This window comes from Camellia sinensis, chromosome 5, assembly GCF_055761805.1.
Source record: "Camellia sinensis isolate YWXY chromosome 5, ASM5576180v1, whole genome shotgun sequence".
Classification (NCBI taxonomy): Eukaryota; Viridiplantae; Streptophyta; class Magnoliopsida; order Ericales; family Theaceae; genus Camellia; species Camellia sinensis.
Window position 1 is genome coordinate 46,945,940 of NC_138965.1, and position 18,792 is coordinate 46,964,731.

The window sequence follows — 18,792 nt, forward strand, 5'->3', positions numbered from 1 at the left end:
CTCTAAGTAACTCAAGCACCACTCGCAAGTGTTCCTCGCGTTCCTCCTCAGAAAATGAGTAGATCAAAATATCGTCAACGAAGATAACCACAAAACGGTCTAGGAACTCACGAAAGATTCGATTAATCAAATCCATAAACAAAGCCGGTGCATTGGTTAACCCAAAAGACATCACTAGGAGCTCATAATGGCCATACCGTGTACGAAATGCCGTCGTTTGGATATCCTCCTCTTTCACTCTCAGCTGGTGATAACCCGATCTCAAGTTTATCTTAAAAAAGCAACAAGACGACCCCTTCAACTGGTTAAACAAGTCATCTATATGAGGCAATGGGTACTTGTTCTTAAAAGTTACCCGGTCTGGTAATCAATACAAAGTCGCAATGTGCCATCCTTCTTCTTGGCAAAGAGAGTCGGTGCTCCCCAAGGCGAAGTACTAGGGAAGATAAAGCCCTTATCTAACAATTCTTGGAGTTGAATCTTCAACTCACTCAACTCGGCGGGTGCAAAATCTATCGATGCCATAGAAATTGGTGTCGTGCCAGGCATTAAATCAATAGAGAACTCGATCTCACGGTGATGTGGTAAACTAGTGAGATCCTCAGGAAAAAAGTCCAGGTATTCACAAACTACCCTCGGCAACTCTACTCGGACTACATCACTCTCACCATCCAAAAAGGTAGCAAGAAGGAGACTAAGCTCGCCCTGACCACGCAGATCATGCACTAGCAACAAGGCTCTATCAACGTGGTCTCCTAGGAAATAAAACAATCACCACTTGAGGTGCACACCGTAACTCTTTGACAATAATAGTCTTTAATAGCCCGATAGGACAACAACCAATCCATGTCCAGAATGACATTAATACTCGACATGTCAATCAACACAAAAGAAAAAGGAAGTTGGCAACCAGTAACCTCTATCTCACAACCCTGGCACCCCTAGTCCAACACAACCTCACTACCAACAGGTGACTCCACCTTGAGTGGAGATACTAACTAAGCCACTTCTGACACTAATGTTGATGCGAATGCAGGCGAAATGAAAGAATACAATGCACCAGTATCAATCAATACATTGGCAATAGAATTACACAACAAGAAGTTACCTCTCACTGCCAAAGGTGCTGGCAACAAATCTAGTGTGGTAACAGCACACACGCGCCCTGTAAGTCTCTACTCTACCTGCTCATCCCTCGGAGCATAAGTCTAATACACAAATTGAGCTGAAGAGGCTCCTAGATTGGCCCTCGAGGCTTGTGCTGACAGTGTAGGCTAATGGCTCTGTGTCTACCTCGAATTAGACGCACCAGATGTGCCACCTGCCTAAGGGCAAAACCTCGTCAAGTGCCCCGACTGCCCACACTGATAATAGGTAGACGGCTGCCCTCTCCCCTGACTCTGGCTCTGAGAACGAGCTGAAGACAGTACAGACTGTTGCACTCCTACCTTCTGTGGGCAAAATACAGACTTGTGGCCCAGCTGACCAACTTAAAGCAAGTGATCCCTCCCTGACCACCTCTTCCAGAACCAAAACTCGGTATCAAGAAAGTGGACCTAGACTGTGCTCCTTGGGACTACTGTGAGATGGAACCCCTTTGCCTCTTGCTGTCCCGAGTCTCTCCTTAAACCTCCTGACTCCTCTATTTGGAGTCCATCATCCTCTTCTCTTCAGTCTGAATCACGGTTTCTAAGTGTGCTGCAACCTCCACAAGACGACTGTAATCCCTAATCATGGACTCGACCACCTTGAAAAGGAGTCCGATCCTCAACCCCTTCTCAAATTCCAAGCAACGGCGTTCCTCCGTCGTCCGGTGCAAACCTCGACAGACTAGTAAAGACAGCCTCAAACTCGGCCATCGGTGTGTTAAGCTACTTGAGCTTCAAACAATGCTCCCTCAACTTCTCCCTAACAGTGGAAGGCAAAAATTTGTCTTGGAAGGCATTAGCAAAAGCCTCCCAAGTCACCTTAATGCACCCACGCACATACTTCCACTACTGACCCGCATTTCCCTTCAACTAGAAGGATGCCAAGGTCACTCTCAGCCCATTGTCCTCGATGCCAGGCATCTCCAACGTCTTTACCATCTGCTCTAGCCATTCATCCGCCTTTAGTGGCTTTTTTAGATCCCTCAAAAACTCATCCGGATTCGATCAGAAAAACTCCCGCTATAGAAACGATGGCCCTATTTTCACAATGTGGGCTTGAACTTGATTCTCAGTTCTAAGAATGTATTGATTCCCGCAAAGCTCTGACCATCTCACGAGCTAAAGCATCCATAGCCTGCTGACCAACTGGTTCGACTACATTGGCCTGACCAACCCCTTCCTCCTGTGCCAGAATATCATCCGAAATAGCACCTCCTGCCGTCTAGACCTGCAATGCCTATTATCTCCACGTCCACATCCTGACATCCTAATGAAGGTAACACAAGAGATTAGGACATTTACAAATGTGTTGAAGCTAACTCACTCGCGTCCTAATGCGGTGGACAACAATTAATTCATTCCACATAAGCACGTAGTTACATAAACACATACGAACTTCTTTTCTAGATAATGATCATCCCGCGACGTTGCTAGAGTTCTAATTAGAAATAACAATGATCAAGTACTCTTTTAACAGGACTTCTAGAAACTCGTAGACTCAATCAATATCTTAGAAATTAAATTCCATACCCACTTAGTCACATAGCATACTAGGTTATTCCTAATTTCATCTAGTAAGAGAACCCATTGTGGTAATAATCACTTTCCACGATCCCAAACTGTTACCCAAAAAGCAACCTAAGAGGAGGGGTGAATTAGGTTTCTACAAAATAAAATTAATAATACCCCAATAAAATTAACTACTAGTACAATAAATTATTAACAAGTACAATGATGAACTTAGCAGTAAATGATCAAGCAAAATAACAATGAAGTATAACTAACATACATGGTAAATCAAATGATTAACACATGAATATTAGATAACTATAGCAGCAGTAGGAAAGTAAAGAAATTAGGGAAGAGGAGACAAACATATTTATAGTGATTTGGCTTCAACCAAGCCTACATCCACTCCTCAAGCTTTACTTGAGATTTTCCACTATCTTCTAGCTTCACAAGGGTGCTAGCAACCTCTTTACAAATAGAGCAATCCTCCACGGATTTTACACAGACTTCACAAGCCCCCTAACCCTTGCAAATTTTAGGTGATTTACAATCACTCTCAAGATTTTAAGAACACAGTGTTTACAACACTTTTACAAGATGAAATGGTATTTTTGCTTTCAAAGAAAGTTTACAATAAATATCTCTCAAAGATAGATATATAAAATGAAGCTTTGATGTTTTTGTAAATCTCACACAGAAAAGATGAGCTTAATGCTATAAGGCTCAGTGTGTAATTTCTGAGAAAAGATGTGAGTGATTATAGATCAAAGAATATTTTCAAGTTTTTTGTAACTTGTTTACATTAGAGGCTTTGGTATATATAATGAAAATTATAGCTGTTTATAGCCGTTGTATTCATTTGAATTTATAGTCGTTTATAGCCGTTGTAGTCATTTGAATTTATAGCCGTTGTACTTCTATCATTACCAATTTGAATATCTTCCACTCCATCATTACAAATTTGAATATCTTCCACTTGAACCTTTTGGCCTTTTGAACCTTTATAGCCGTTGTACTTCCATCATTACTAATTTGAATATCTTTCACTTGAACCTTTTAAACCTTTGGGCCTGCTGCTGTGCTAGACTGTTTGAACCTTTATTTTGGGCTGTTTGAACTCCTGATTTAATCAAATATTAAATACATTCTAACAACATTTAGGATAAAAGTTTAGGCGAGAAATAATGGGACAAAATAAATTTTGATTCTATTTTTCTCTTTCAAATAAAACATCAAAATAAATTTTGATTATATTTTTCTCTTTCAAATAAATTATCAAAATAAATTTTGATTAAAATATAATTAAATAAATCATCAAAATAAATTTTAGATTCTATTTTTCTCTTTCAAATAAATTAAAACATAATTAAATAAATCATCAAAATAAATAAGTCTAACAATCTCCCATTTTTTATGATGGCACACAATGATGTTTTGATTTGATTTGGGAGTAAGAAAGGCTCCCCCTCAAGTCATACTCCCGAATTCATTTCTAAATACATAGGTTAACACATATGTAATAAATACGCTTTAATCAACAACATAACGATAAATATATAATCATCAGATTAGTTCTCAAATAATTCTGTAATTTGAAAATAATATCATAATACATGACATCATATAATTTCTCCCCCTGTGACATTATCAAAAGGAAATCATGGGTTAGAATCTGGAGGAGGAGGAAGCAAATAATAGTGATAAATGACACCAAAAAGTAAATAATCAAAACATATATATATATATATATATAACTCTCCCGCGTCTCGCTTTTTCCTTCGATAAACGCGTTTGACACGCGGCCTCACTTTTGCGTCATTTGTCGACAAAAGTAGGCCTCGATTTGTACTCGCCTCGACTCTGTCTCCCTCCTTGTCTTCTTCTCTTTTGCCTTCTTCTTAATCACACACTCTTCCAGTTTCTTCTTCATGCATTCTCTTCTATCTCTTCTTCACCACTCTCTTCTGTTTCTTCTTCCTCATCAAGAGACAAAAAAAAACTAAACGGAAGAGGTCAAACCTCAGTCTGTTCTCTTCTATTTCTCTGCAACTCATTTCTGTTACACCTTTCACCTCTAAACCATGGCTTCCTCATCCCGTCCCCTTACTCTATTTCCGGACTTGAACGATCCCATAAGCTCTGCTGGACTGAGTGCCCATACTCTTACTCTTCTTGTCATTCCTCTGCCTAACCTTCCTATGATGTCGATTGAGCAAATCATGGCAGCTCAATCTGACATAGAAGCCAATCATTTCGCACTGAAATCCTGTACGGAGACGGTGACTGCAGTCACAAAATTGGCTCATCGACTGCAGACCAGAACGAGTGAGCTCCACCAGGTCAACGCCCAACTCTCGCTGCTCCAACGCATGTATAAGGATGCGCGAGCAGAAATAGGCACACTGAAGGCCGAAAATAAAGAGCTTAAACAGAAGATCACCTCCATGGCCCGATTTAGAGCAACGTTATTCTTAGCCTTTGATAGTCAGGGGGGAGTCGTCGCGCTTGACGAAAGCACGGGGGCAGAGGCGTAAAGGGTCGCCCAAGGTGATAAAAAGAAGAAGAAAACGATGGAAGAGGCGAGTACGTAAGATCGGCGTATGGCTGGAAAAAAAATGAAGGGTTTCTTTTTTATTTTATTTTATGTTTATTTGGATCGGCGTGTGGCCATAAAAAAAATGAAGGGTGTTTTTTTTTTTTTTTTGATTTTTTTTATGTAAATATTTGTATTTTGATTTGTTGTTGTGTTTATGTTTAAGTACTGAAAAATAAAATTAAAAAGCAGAGAAAAAAAAAGAAAATTAAGCCCAAACAAAAAATAATAATGAGAGACCAAATTGTTAATGAGTATATGAGAAGCATTCGAGCATGATCTAATTCTCAATTTCTTGGCAAGAGCGTACCAATCTCAAGACTATAATAGACATAACAGTGCATAGATCAAACAAGGTTGCCAAGCAAGAGCACAAGGTTTGGTTCGCCGTACAATTTTGTTTGGTGTGCTACAACAATTTTGTGAAGATCATTGTATCCTGGGAGATAGACGCCACTCAACCGTAAGCACCGTAGCGGGGTGAATCTCTCTTAAGGACAGAGTGTCACACACTCGACTTGGTCTTTTGATTTTTAAATTCGGTTCAACAAAATAAATTCTGTAAGTTTTATTTTATTTTGTTTGGCTTTGTTTCTATTTATTTTATTTACATAGAAGATTGCTCCAACAATCTTAAGACAGATTCGAATTATTCTGTTTACAGAATTTTTCGTTTGTTTCCTTTTCTCTTTCTTCTTTTAAGAAAATTATTTTCTGTGAATTTACAAAATAATATTCTGGTTGGAAAAATAAATAGTGATTATATGCTATTTGACAGATAGTAGTAATATATTGTCTATTTTCTTTGACAACTAGTAGTACGATATTGGTGTCATTAACAATTCAGAATATATTTTTGTGAAATTTTTTCAGAAATTAATTTTGGGTTTTAGAAATTATTTTCTGAGTTTTCATTACTTAAAATTCTGTTTTAGTATTTTAATTATTGAAGTGTTACAGAAACTAATTTTCTGTGTGGAATTAATTTGGTTGAATAAAATTTTATTTTATTTCCAAATTAATTAAAAATAAAAGTTATTTTCTTATTTCTTTTATTTTACAGAATTTAATTTCCTGTGTGGAATTAATTTGGTTGAATAAAATTTTATTTTATTTCCAAATTAATTGAAAAAATAAAGTTATATTCTTATTTCTTTTATTTAACAGAATTTAATTTCCTGTGTGGAATTAATTTGGTAGAATAAAATTTTATTTATTTCCAAATTAATTGGAATAAAAGTTACATTCGTGTTTCTTTTATTTTTTACAGAATTTAATTCTGTGAATTTGGTTTAATTTTCTGTGTAGTGTAAATTCTAATTATAATTTTGTTTTATAAATTAGAATGGATGGCTACTGAAACTAATGCCCAAACAAGTACTACTGTGGTGGCTGCAATGACGCCAACCCCCTCTCCTGTTGTAACAGTACTGGTAAATCACGGTGAAAAGCTAGAGAAGTTCTTAGGAACTGACTTTAAAAGATGGCAACAGAAATGTTGTTCTATCTTACAACTCTGAACCTAGCTCGTTTCCTCCGTGAAGATGCTCCTATCTTGAAAGAGGATGAAACCGACCAGCAAGTGGCTGCTGCGATTGATGCCTGGAAAAATGCCGATTTCTTTTGCCAGAACTACATCTTGAATGGACTTGATAACACATTATACAGCGTCTACAGTCCTATCAAGACAGCAAAGGAACTTTGGGAGTCTTTGGAGAAAAAATACAAAACGGAAGATGCCGACTCAAATAAATTTGTGGTTGGCAGATTCTTGGATTTTGTAATGGTTGATTCAAAAATTGTGATCAGCCAAGTTCAAGATTTTCAACTTATTCTGCATGACATTCACGCAGAAGGTATGTCTCTCAGTGAATCCTTCCAAGTTGCAGCCTTAATTGAAAAATTACCAAAAGGCTGGAAGGAATTCAAGAACTACCTCAAACACAAGCGCAAAGAAATTTCTATGGAAGAATTAATTGTGCGTTTGAGGAATGAGGAGGACAACCGCAATTCTGAAAAGTGGGCTGGTAAGCATTCTATGGAGTCTAAGGCAAATGTGGTGGAACATGCTTCAAAAATCAAGAAACGAAAGTCTTCTGAAGAAAGTTCATCACAAGGCTCTAAAGGGGGGGAAAATAAAAAGTACAAGTTTAATGGCAAATGTTACATCTGTGACAAAGAGGGACATCGGGCGAAAGATTGCCGTAGCAAAGGCAAAAGCAAAAGAAGAACAAGCAAGAAGCCTACTCAAGCCCATATGACCGAAGTGGACAAGATTTCCAATGGTGTAGATGACATCAATCTTTTCTGCAGTTGTTTCCGAGGCAAATCTTGTCAGAAATCCTAAAGAATAGTGGGTGGACATTGGTGCTACTCACCATATTTGTGCCGACAAAAAGATGTTCACATCTTATTCTTCAGTGGATAATGGTGAACAACTTTTTATGGGCAACTCCTCAACTTCCAAAGTTGAAGGACTAGGAAAGATTGTTCTCAATATGACATCAGGAAAGGAACTCACTCTCAACAATGTGCTGCATGTACCGGACATTCGCAAGAATCTTGTTTTTGGATCTTTGTTGAGTAAGAATGGGCTTAGACTAGTATTTGAGAGTGATAAATTTGTACTTACTAAGAATGAGATGTATGTAGGAAAAGGTTACATGTCTGATGGCATTTTTAAGTTAAATGTAATGACCGTTGTACCCTCAGTTATTAATAATAATACATCTTCTTCTTACTTGCTTGAGTCTTCAAATTTATGGCATGGTAGACTAGGACATGTTAATTATGGATTTTTGCGTAGATTAATTAATATGGAATGTTTACCTAAATTTGATATTGATTCAAATCATAAATGTGAAATTTGTGTTGAGGCAAAATTATCTAAAACTCCTTTTCATTCAATTGAAAGAAGTACAGAACCAATTGAACTAATTCATAGCGACATTTGTGATTTTAAATCAATTCAAACTAGAGGTGGGAAAAAGTATTTTATCACTTTTATAGATGACTATACTAGATATAGTTATGTTTATTTAATTCGAACCAAGGATGGAGCTTTGGAAACTTTCATTCAATATAAGAATGAAGTTGAAAATCAACTTGGTAAGAAAATCAAGAAACTTAGAAGTGATAGAGGTGATGAATATGGATCACCTTTTGGTGAATTTTGTAAAGAACATAGAATAATTCATCAAACCACCGCTCTTTACTCACCTCAGCAAAATGGAATTAAAGAAAGGAAAAATAGGACTTTAAAAGAAATAATGAATGCCATGTTAATAAGTTCTAGATTACCTCAGAACTTGTGGGGGGAAGCAATACTTTCTGCTAATTATATACTTAATAAAGTACATCGAAAGAAAGTGAATCAAACACCTTATGAATTGTGGCATGGAAGAGTACCATTCTACAAATACTTAAAAGTGTGGGGGTGTTTGGCTAAAGTGGCTATTCCTAGTCCTAAAAAGACTAAGATAGGTCCTAAGACCATTGATTGCATTTTCATTGGTTATGCTAAGAATAGTAGTGCATATCGGTTTTTGATTAATAAATCAGAACATTCCGAAATGTATGAAAATACTATTATTGAGTCTCGGAATGCATCATTCTTTGAACATGTAATTCCAAATAAGGCTAGACAAGAGACTAGTAACAATAAAAGATCTCATGATGCTATTACTAGTCAAGATCAAGAACATGATCAAGAACAAGAGCAAGAGTTAGACCAAAATGAGGAAGAAGAACCTAGGCGTAGTAAACGTACTAGAACCTCAAAATCTTTTGGTCCAGATTTTCTAACATATTTGTTAGAAAATGAGCCTTTAACTTTTAAAGAGGCTATGTCCAGTCCTGAAGCTCCTTTATGGAAAGAAGCTGTCAACAGTGAAGTTGAATTCATCTTGCAAAATCACACTTGGGAATTAGTGGACTTGCCACCAGGTTGTAAACCTCTTGGGTACAAGTGGATTTTCAAAAGGAAAATGAAAGCAGATGGATCAATTGACAAATACAAGGCAAGACTTGTGGTCAAAGGTTTTAGACGAAAAGAAGGTCTTGATTACTATGACACATACTCATCGGTTACTAGAATAACATCCATTAGAATGCTAATTGCCATTGCATCTCTATACAATCTAGAAATTCATCAAATGGATGTGAAAACTGCTTTCTTAAATCGTGAGTTAAATGAAGAAATTTACATGGAACAACCAGAAGGGTTTTTTGTTCCAGGTAAAGAAAAGAAAGTATGTAAATTGGTTAAATCATTATATGGTTTAAAACAAGGGCCAAAGCAATGGCATGAGAAATTTGACAAGGCAATGATGTCAAATGGATTTAAAATTAATGAGTGTGACAAATGTGTTTATATTAAAAACATAGACAAAGGTTATGTCATTGTATGTCTTTATGTAGATGATATGCTCATCATAGGTAGTAATAATGATATGATTAAAACTACCAAGAAAATGTTGAATAAACATTTTGACATGAAGGACATGGGCATTGCTGATGTAATTCTTGGTATGAAAATTATCAAAACATCAAAAGGTATTGCTTTGTCACAATCTCATTACATTGAGAAAATACTTGACAAATTCAGCAAAGATGATGATCATCTTGCTAGAACACCTGTAGATGTTAATTTGTATCTTTCTAAGAATGTACATGAAAGTATTTCTCCATTAGAGTATACCCAAATTATTGGAAGCTTAATGTACTTGACGATCTGCACTCGCCCGGATATAGCTTATGCAGTAAGTAAATTAAGTAAATTTACAAGTAACCCGGGAGTAGAACACTGGAAAGCAATTATAAGGGTTCTAAGATATCTCCGATTTACTCGTAACATTAAGCTTAATTATTCTAGATATCTAGCGGTACTTGAAGGATACTGTGATGCAAATTGGATATCGGATACTAGAGACTCGAAGTCCACTAGTGGGTATGTCTTTACTCTTGGTGGGGCGGCTGTATCTTGGAAATCTTCCAAACAGACTTGCATTGCTAGGTCTACTATGGAATCAGAATTTATAGCATTAGACAAAGCTGAAAAAGAAGCAGAATGGCTTCGCAACTTCCTTGAAGATATTCCAATATGGCCAAAACCGGTGCCTGCTATATGCATACATTGCGATAGTCAATCTGCAATAGGCAGAGCACAGAGTCATATGTATAACAGTAAGTCTCGACATATTCGTCGTCGACATAACACCGTAAGACAACTACTCTCTAATGGAATTATTTCCATGGAATATGTTAAGTTTAAAGACAACATAGCGGATCCACTAACCAAAGGGTTAGCAAGAGAGTTAGTTGAGAATTCATCGAGGGGAATGGGACTTAAGCCTATTACATAAGAGTTACCACAACGGCAACCCAACCTAGTTGACTGGAGATCCCAAGATCTAGGTTCAAAGGGATAACCGAGTTGTGAATGACTCAGAAGGATCACTGGGGAGTTAAACTCCTACCCATTTCTATGATGAAATAGTGATGACTGCAGCATTTGAGGTTAAGTAAAATTTTCATGATTTTTATATCTAGGTAAACCTAGTGGAGTATGGCAAGATACTCTTCATAAGAATCACCTATGTGAGTGTGAACTGGGCTGGTTCTATAAGATTTGTGAAAGGCTACACGTCTTTAGAGCACTCATGAATGACCAGGTTGTTCAGGGCCAAAATGAACACAATAGTGAGAACTAAACTGTGTCTGGAGATATATTGTGTGAGTTCTATTGTCTTGATTTACTCAAACAGCTGAACAGTTCAAGACATCATGCTCACTGGTTAGCTACTAAATCCGATAGTGTCTCACAAGGGAAGGTTCAAAGCCAAAAGCTACCTATCTTTTGCAGAACATTTCCAATTTTTGTACTCTCTTAAATTTAGATCATGTTGTTGCATTTTCTCTCCATCAAATTCCATTCATGTGGGGGATTGTTGGAAAAATTGGTTTATTATGGCTTATTTTGGACAGACTTTGAGGCCAAAATTGAGTGGGCTCCAAACGTCTTTTGGGGTGGGTCTAAAGAGGTGACGTGTTCCTTGCCGCGTGACAAGTCACACGGTGAAGACGGAATGTCAAAACCATTTATGAGTGAATGGGAAGTTGACGTTGTTTTCGGGTCTAACATTAATTTTTTAGATAAAATTCATTTGAATTTTTTCAATAAAAATTATTGTGGGAATTTAATTTAATTCTAAATTCAAATTTTGGGTTCCTAAGTGATTTCCTAAAGTTTGTAATTGTGGGAATTTAATTTAATTCTAAATTCAAATTTTGGGTTCCTAAGTGGTTTCCTAAAGTTTGTACCTCTTCCTTTATTTATTAAACTATTTCAATAGTTTAATATATATATATATATTTTAAATAGTTTAAATAATAAAGGTCCAAACAGTTCCTTTGTTTGTCACCAACGGCACTTTTCAAATAGTTTGAATATTTGTTTGCAACGGATACATTTTTCAAAACAAAAGGTTTGAAAATTTGTTCCAAACAAACGGTCAGAAGAATTGTTTGAATTAAAAAGTGCATCTGTTCATTCAATTTGTTTACCTGTTCGGACTATTCCAACTGTCACTTTGTTGCCTATAAATAGAGATTGTATTGCAGCAATCTTTACATTTAGAGGCATCCGAAAAAATCAGTCTAAATTTTGTCTCATTGCTGTCCAGAATTTTCTACTTCAGCATTATTCTTCATTTTAGATTTAGAATAAATTAAGAGAGTATTAGAACACAAGGTTTGGTTCGCCGTACAATTTTGTTTGGTGTGCTACAACAATTTTGTGAAGATCATTGTATCCTAGGAGATAGACGCCACTCAACCGTAAGCACCGTAGCGGGGCGAATCCATCTTAAGGACAGAGTGTCACACACTCGACTTGGTCTTTTGATTTTTAAATTCGGTTCAACAAAATAAATTCTGTAAGTTTTATTTTATTTTGTTTGGCTTTGTTTCTATTTATTTTATTTACACAGAAGATTGTTCCAACAAGAGCATCATCAAATAGTATATATTGCAAATCATATGAAGCATAATCAATCTTTTCCATATCAAAGTAATAAGAGTATTAGCTCAATGGATATAAGATGGAATTTTTATCTCAAAAGCTTAAGAAAGTATATGAGGCATACGTTAAGTTCAAGAGATGAAAGTTTTTCAATCTTCAATTTTCTTTCATGAGGAGTTCATCTCAAAAGGGTTTAACAAGTATGTTAACAAAATGATTTCTCCCCCTAAGTTGGTGCTACCATTTTCTAATGTGATTTGTGTAAATATAACATTCATAGAACAATCACTGTTATTCAATAAAAATACAACACAAATCAATTCTTATCACAAACTCAAAATGTGAAAAATAATTCAATGATCAAACAAGAGTTTGGAATGCTATTTTTTAGAATTTTCAAGTTGTAGCACATAGCATAATATGTATAAGAAAATAATGTTATGCTCTTTGTTTTATAAAAAAATAATGCAACAATCTCATTTAATCACATAACATTATCAAGAGGCATTTTCATCAATTCAATCCACATACTCAAGTGTGATAAAACATTTTACTTAATGTGGAACACAATATGAATGTTATAAACAATTAATTCAACAATATATCAATCAAAAGCATTTCATGAGATGTATACCAATATAGTCCATATTCAAAAGATATTCAATAAGATAGATGCAATATTTCTACAAACGTATGATACTTCTTTTCATTTAGACATTGTTGATGAATCATAATCAAAGAATTTCACAACTCATTCAAATATTCCAATGTAGAGCACATAAGCATGAAATTTTCATATTGAGCATATTCTTGAGATCACAAATGTAGAATTCAAAATATAGATAGTATACATCTCAAAAACATGCTATGACATCAAAATTGATTCTACAAAGATATGACTCAAAAATGAATTAACATATTAGTATGAAGTCATATATAAGATATGAAAGTATGCTCACAAAAAAATTTATCACTTCTTATCTCTTTTTCATAGCAATGGATGACATGATATACAATGTTAATGAATACATGAATCATTCATATTCTAATAGGAATTCATCAAAATAATATAATTCTCATTTTTGAGTTCAATGAATGTTTGAAAGAAACTAGCAGAATATGACTTAGCAAACTTAGTACAATTAAGTTACATGGAAGCAATGATTAGACACAACCTATTGTACACAAATCACACCTTAAAGAATATAGAAATTTAAGCTTAAAGGTGTGTTAGGAGTTATACCTTCATTAACCTCTTTGGAATCTTCACCCATATATTACCTCTATTGTTTATCTTGGTGATTTTCATTTCATCATTCTTCTTCTTGTAGGAGCTGGTTTTACTCTTTAGATTGAACACTCGTATTGTGCATTTCCTCTCGAAGTCCTTGGTGTTCTTTGAGATTCCACCTACAAAATATCTGGATTTCTTTCTTTGTACCCATACTTTCTTGGGTCCATAGGGATTAGTCTCAAGAACATTTAATCTCATAAAAGGTTTAGGAGGATTAAAACCAATGCCTACTTTGTCAAAAACACATTTTTTATTTCCAAAAAGCTTGTTGAGGTTTTCTTTTCCTTTTACAAATTTTTCAAGAGTTTTGTTTAAATCCTCAACATTGTTTTTCAAAATGTTTTTCTCATTGACAATAAACGTAAAGTCATTTTTTAAAGTAGTATTTTCCATTTTTAAAACATCCACATCATTAGAAAGAAAAGTAACTAATTTTTTTAATTTAGAATTCTCAAAATAAACATTTCTAAATATGTCATGTAATTCATTGAAAGCACTTTCAAGTTCTACATAATTAGAAATTACCTCATCTTGAGTGAATTCTTCTTCTCTAAGAGCCATGAGACACAGGTTGGCTACTCCATCATTTTCTCTCCAAATGCCTTCCTTTTTGCTGTCATCCACCATTGAAAGTTTATGAGCCATGAATGAGCCTAGGAGTTCTTCAATGCCTAATTTTGTTAGGTCTTTTGCTTCTTGGATAGCTGTAACCTTAGCTTCCCCTTCATTTGGCAAAGACCTAAGTATTTTTCTTACAAGCTCATCATTAGTATAAGATTTACCAAGAGATTTTAGAGCATTAATAATATTGGTAAATTTATAAAACATCTCAGAAATATATTCAAATGATTCCATAGTAAAGAGTTCATAATCATGAATAAGCATGTCAATTCGAGACTCTTTTATTTGGCCAGTTGCTTCATAGGTGATTTCAAGTTTATCCCAAATCTCTTTAGCAGTAATACACCCAGAAATTCTATTATACTCATTTGCATCTAGTCCATACACAAGAATAAGCTTGGCTTTAGTATTAGTTTGAAGGAGTTTATAATTACGCTCATCAAATTCATCCTCAAGTTTAGGCACACTGATATGGTCTACTACCTTCGTAGGGATTTTAGGACCTTTAGTGATAATGAGCCACAAAGCATAATTGGTAGCTTGAATATACAAAGTCATTTTTTCTTTTCAATGAATGTAATTACTACCATAAAAGAGAGGTGGCCTATTGCTAGCTTGTCCTCCAGCAGAGTAAGTAGAATACATGGTTGCTATGGATCAAAAACTCAAGATTGTTAAATCTAAACAAGAGCCCTAGGCTCTGATATCAATTGTTACCCAAAAAGAAACCTAAGAGGGGGGGGTGAATTAGGTTTCTACAAAATAAAATTAATAATACCCCAATAAAATTAACTACTAGTACAACAAATTATTAACAAGCACAATGATGAACTTAGCAGTAAATGATCAAACAAAATAACAATGAAGTATAACTAACATACAGGGTAAATCAAATGTTTAACACATGAATATTAGATAGCTATAGCAGTAGTAGGAAAGTAAAGAGATTAGGGAAGAGGAGATAAACAGATTTATAGTGGTTCAGCTTCAACCAAGCCTACATTCACTCCTCAAGCTTCACTTGAGATTTTTCACTATCTTCTAGCTTCATAGGGGTGCTAGTAACCTCTTTACAAATGGAGCAATCCTCTACGGATTTTACACAGACTTCACAAGCCCAAACCCTTGCAAATCTTAGGTGATTCACAATCACTCTCAAAATTTTAAGAACACAGTGCTTACAACACTTTTACAAGATGAAATGGTATTTTTTCTTTCAAAGAAAGCTTACAATAAATATCTCTCAAAGATAGATATATAAAATGGAGCTTTGATGTTTCTGTAAATCTCACACAGGAAAGATTAGCTTAATGCTATAAGGCTCAGTGTATAATTTCTGAGAAAAGATGTGAGTGATTATAGATCAAATAATGTTTTCAAGTTTTTGGTAACTTGTTTACATTAGAGGCTTTGGTATATATAATGAAAATTATAGCCGTTGTATTCATTTGAATTTATAGCCGTTTATAGCCGTTGTACTTCTATCATTACCAATTTGAATATCTTCCATTCCATCATTACAAATTTGAATATCTTTCACTTGAACCTTTTGGCCTTTTGAACCTTTATAGTCGTTGTACTTCCATCATTACTAATTTGAATATCTTCCACTTGAACCTTTTGAACCTTTGGGCCTGCTGCTGTGCTAGACTGTTTGAACCTTTGTTTTGGGCTGTTTGAACTCCTGATTTAATCAAATATTAAATACATTCTAACAACATTTAGGATAAAGGTTTAGGCGAGAAATAATGGGACAAAATAAATTTTGATTCTATTTTTCTGTTTCAAATAAAACATCAAAATAAATTTTGATTATATTTTTCTCCTTCAAATAAATCATCAAAATAAATTTTGATTCAAATATAATTAAATAAATCATCAAAATAAATTTTAGATTCTATTTTTCTCTTTCAAATAAATTAAAACATAATTAAATAAATCATCAAAATAAATAAGTCTAACACAAACTATTCAAACTCGATAGCTCTGATCCCAAGTTGTAACGCCCAAAAAATATAACAATAAAACCAACTCACAATATTTACCAGTTAATAATACATTTCAAAATATGATATCTTTACATTCATATGATCCAGTTGTACAAAAGATGGCACACGCAACTATATATTCATAAGTCCTAACCTTGAATTTATGGCATGTGTCATAAGCAAAAGATATGAAATAAGAGTTAAATAGATAAATGAATGTCTTAATGGCTACAACTTTCCAAGTCGATGCATGGTTACAACAAAAAAGGATTTGAAACTCAATACAAATAAAGCCCTAGGCTTATAAAAAATAAATACAACAAAAACAAAACAAGAAGCTCTCGGCTCAAAGTCCTCCTAAGCTATGGCCTTGGCAGAGGCATATCATCAGCACCTGAAAATGATTTTCCACATAGGGTGAACTAAAGCCTAGTAAAGATACTCTAACACAATGTATGAATCTTAACAAAGTTATAAGGTGAATGCATATGCAATACTCATGCCAAAACATTTCATATCTCTTTCCAAAACCATGCAATGCCAGATTTATGTCACAGTTCATGAAAACATTTTCTTTGCAACAGAAAGCAAGGCAGTGGATACAACACTAGGAATCTCTAGGACGTGTCTGCAAGTAGGCTACAAGCACTACCAATTACCATTTTTACCGATATTAACTGGAAGGTTTGGCACCTATCTGTGCGGGTTTCTGGACTTTCACCAAGGACACACAGGCCAACTTAATACCACAACTACATTTTCAATACAAATGGATGAGAAATTAGTTTCAATTCGCCCAATTCTCATGCAATTTCTACAACAATCATAGCTATCCTCAATCGATAGCCCAAAGCAGATATCTCAAAACAAATAGATAATTTCCAATGAAGGTATACTTTCCAAAATTTCAAGATAGGAGTGATAATTCATATCCAACTCTACCATCATCATCCTTATCGTCCCAATTTCATAAAACTAACATCCATTCCATTTTCTCTTTACAAAATCAAATATTCACAATTTAGAGCAAAATCTCCTTTTCTTTTTAAATCAATTCCAAGGGTAAAATCCACCATTTTATCACAACTTGACCACATTCACAACCCACATTCATATTCAAGAATCCATTTTGAAAATCCCTCTTTTGATTTCAAACCAAAACCCTAGCTTTGTTCCAAAAATTCCCAATATCAAGATTTCTTTAAAAGGACAAATAACCAAGTTAAAAATCATATTAAAGTGTAGAGAAATCCCTACCTTGAAGCTAGAAGATGAGAGAGAGAGTGGGGAAACCTCGACGAAGCTGAAACCAACTTTGCTCCAATTAGAATGAAGCTCTAGGTGAGCTCTACATTTTTAACAAATGGACTAGGGTGTAGAGATCAATAGATTGAGAGTATTTGGAGGTTGAAAATAAGTTTTATAGAGAGAAGGTCTCGATTTAGGGTTTTGAAATATTTAGAGAGAGAGAGATATAAAAAAGTGACTCAAAAAATCACTCAAAAAGTGACTTTTACGGACTGATATACGCACAGATTGCTTGAGCGACCAAAACACGGCTCGAGTGATCAGACACAAAAAAATAGACCGCTCAAGCAAACAAAGTACTGCTCGAGTGAAGAACTCCACCCTCCTAGTACTTTTGTAGGCCTGCAAAAGTACCGAGAGTTCTAAAAGACTGCTCAAGTGCAAGAATGACCGCTCAAGCCAAGAATGCCATACCCCCAATAGTTTTGCAGACCTACAAAAGTGTAGGAAGTTCTCAAAGTTCGCTTGAGCTCAAGAAAGTTCGCTCGAGCGAACAAGCCAAAATCTGGGCAACAACAGTTTTGAAAAACTAACTCCCAACCTATTTCAAACAGAACCAAGACACTCCAATAACTAATCTCAACAATGAATAAGATGGAAGAAGACATGAACAACCATCAAGATAAGAAATCCAAGATCCAAAACAATGAACGGGTTGGGTTTAAACTAGGATCGCTATATTAATTATCCTGAAGAAGGGGTTGGGTTATGCAATTTACTGCGATGCTTCTAGAGAGGGTTTAGGATGTGTTTTGATGCAAGAAGGTATAGTTGTGGCATACGGTTCATGTTAACTAAAAACTCACGAGAGAAACTACCTCACTCACGACCTTGAATTAGCCTCAGTCATTTTTGCTTTAAAGCTTTGGAGACACTACCTTTATGGAGAGAAGTTTGATGTATTCTCAGACCATAAGAGTCTCAACTATTTATTCTCCCATAAAGATTTGAATTTGCGCCAAAGAAAGTGGATGGAATATGTGGAAAATTATGACTTCGAATTGCATTATCATCATGGGAAGGCTAATGTAGTGGTTGATGCCTTGAGTAGAAAGTCAATGAGTTCGGTGGCTAATCAATGATCTGGAAGTAGAAGAAATTAGAGAGAAAATCCCGCAAGGGAAAGAAGAAAAAGGGTTAAGGGTGCATTCTGACTCAAGTATCTGATATGACATACTTCGAGAGTTCCATCACTTCCATCTTGCAGTCCATCTCGGAGGTACAAAAATGTATTGTGATTTGAGCCGTCAATTTTGGTGGAGAGGCAGGAAAATGGATGTAGCTTTATTTGTGTCTAAATATCTAACTTG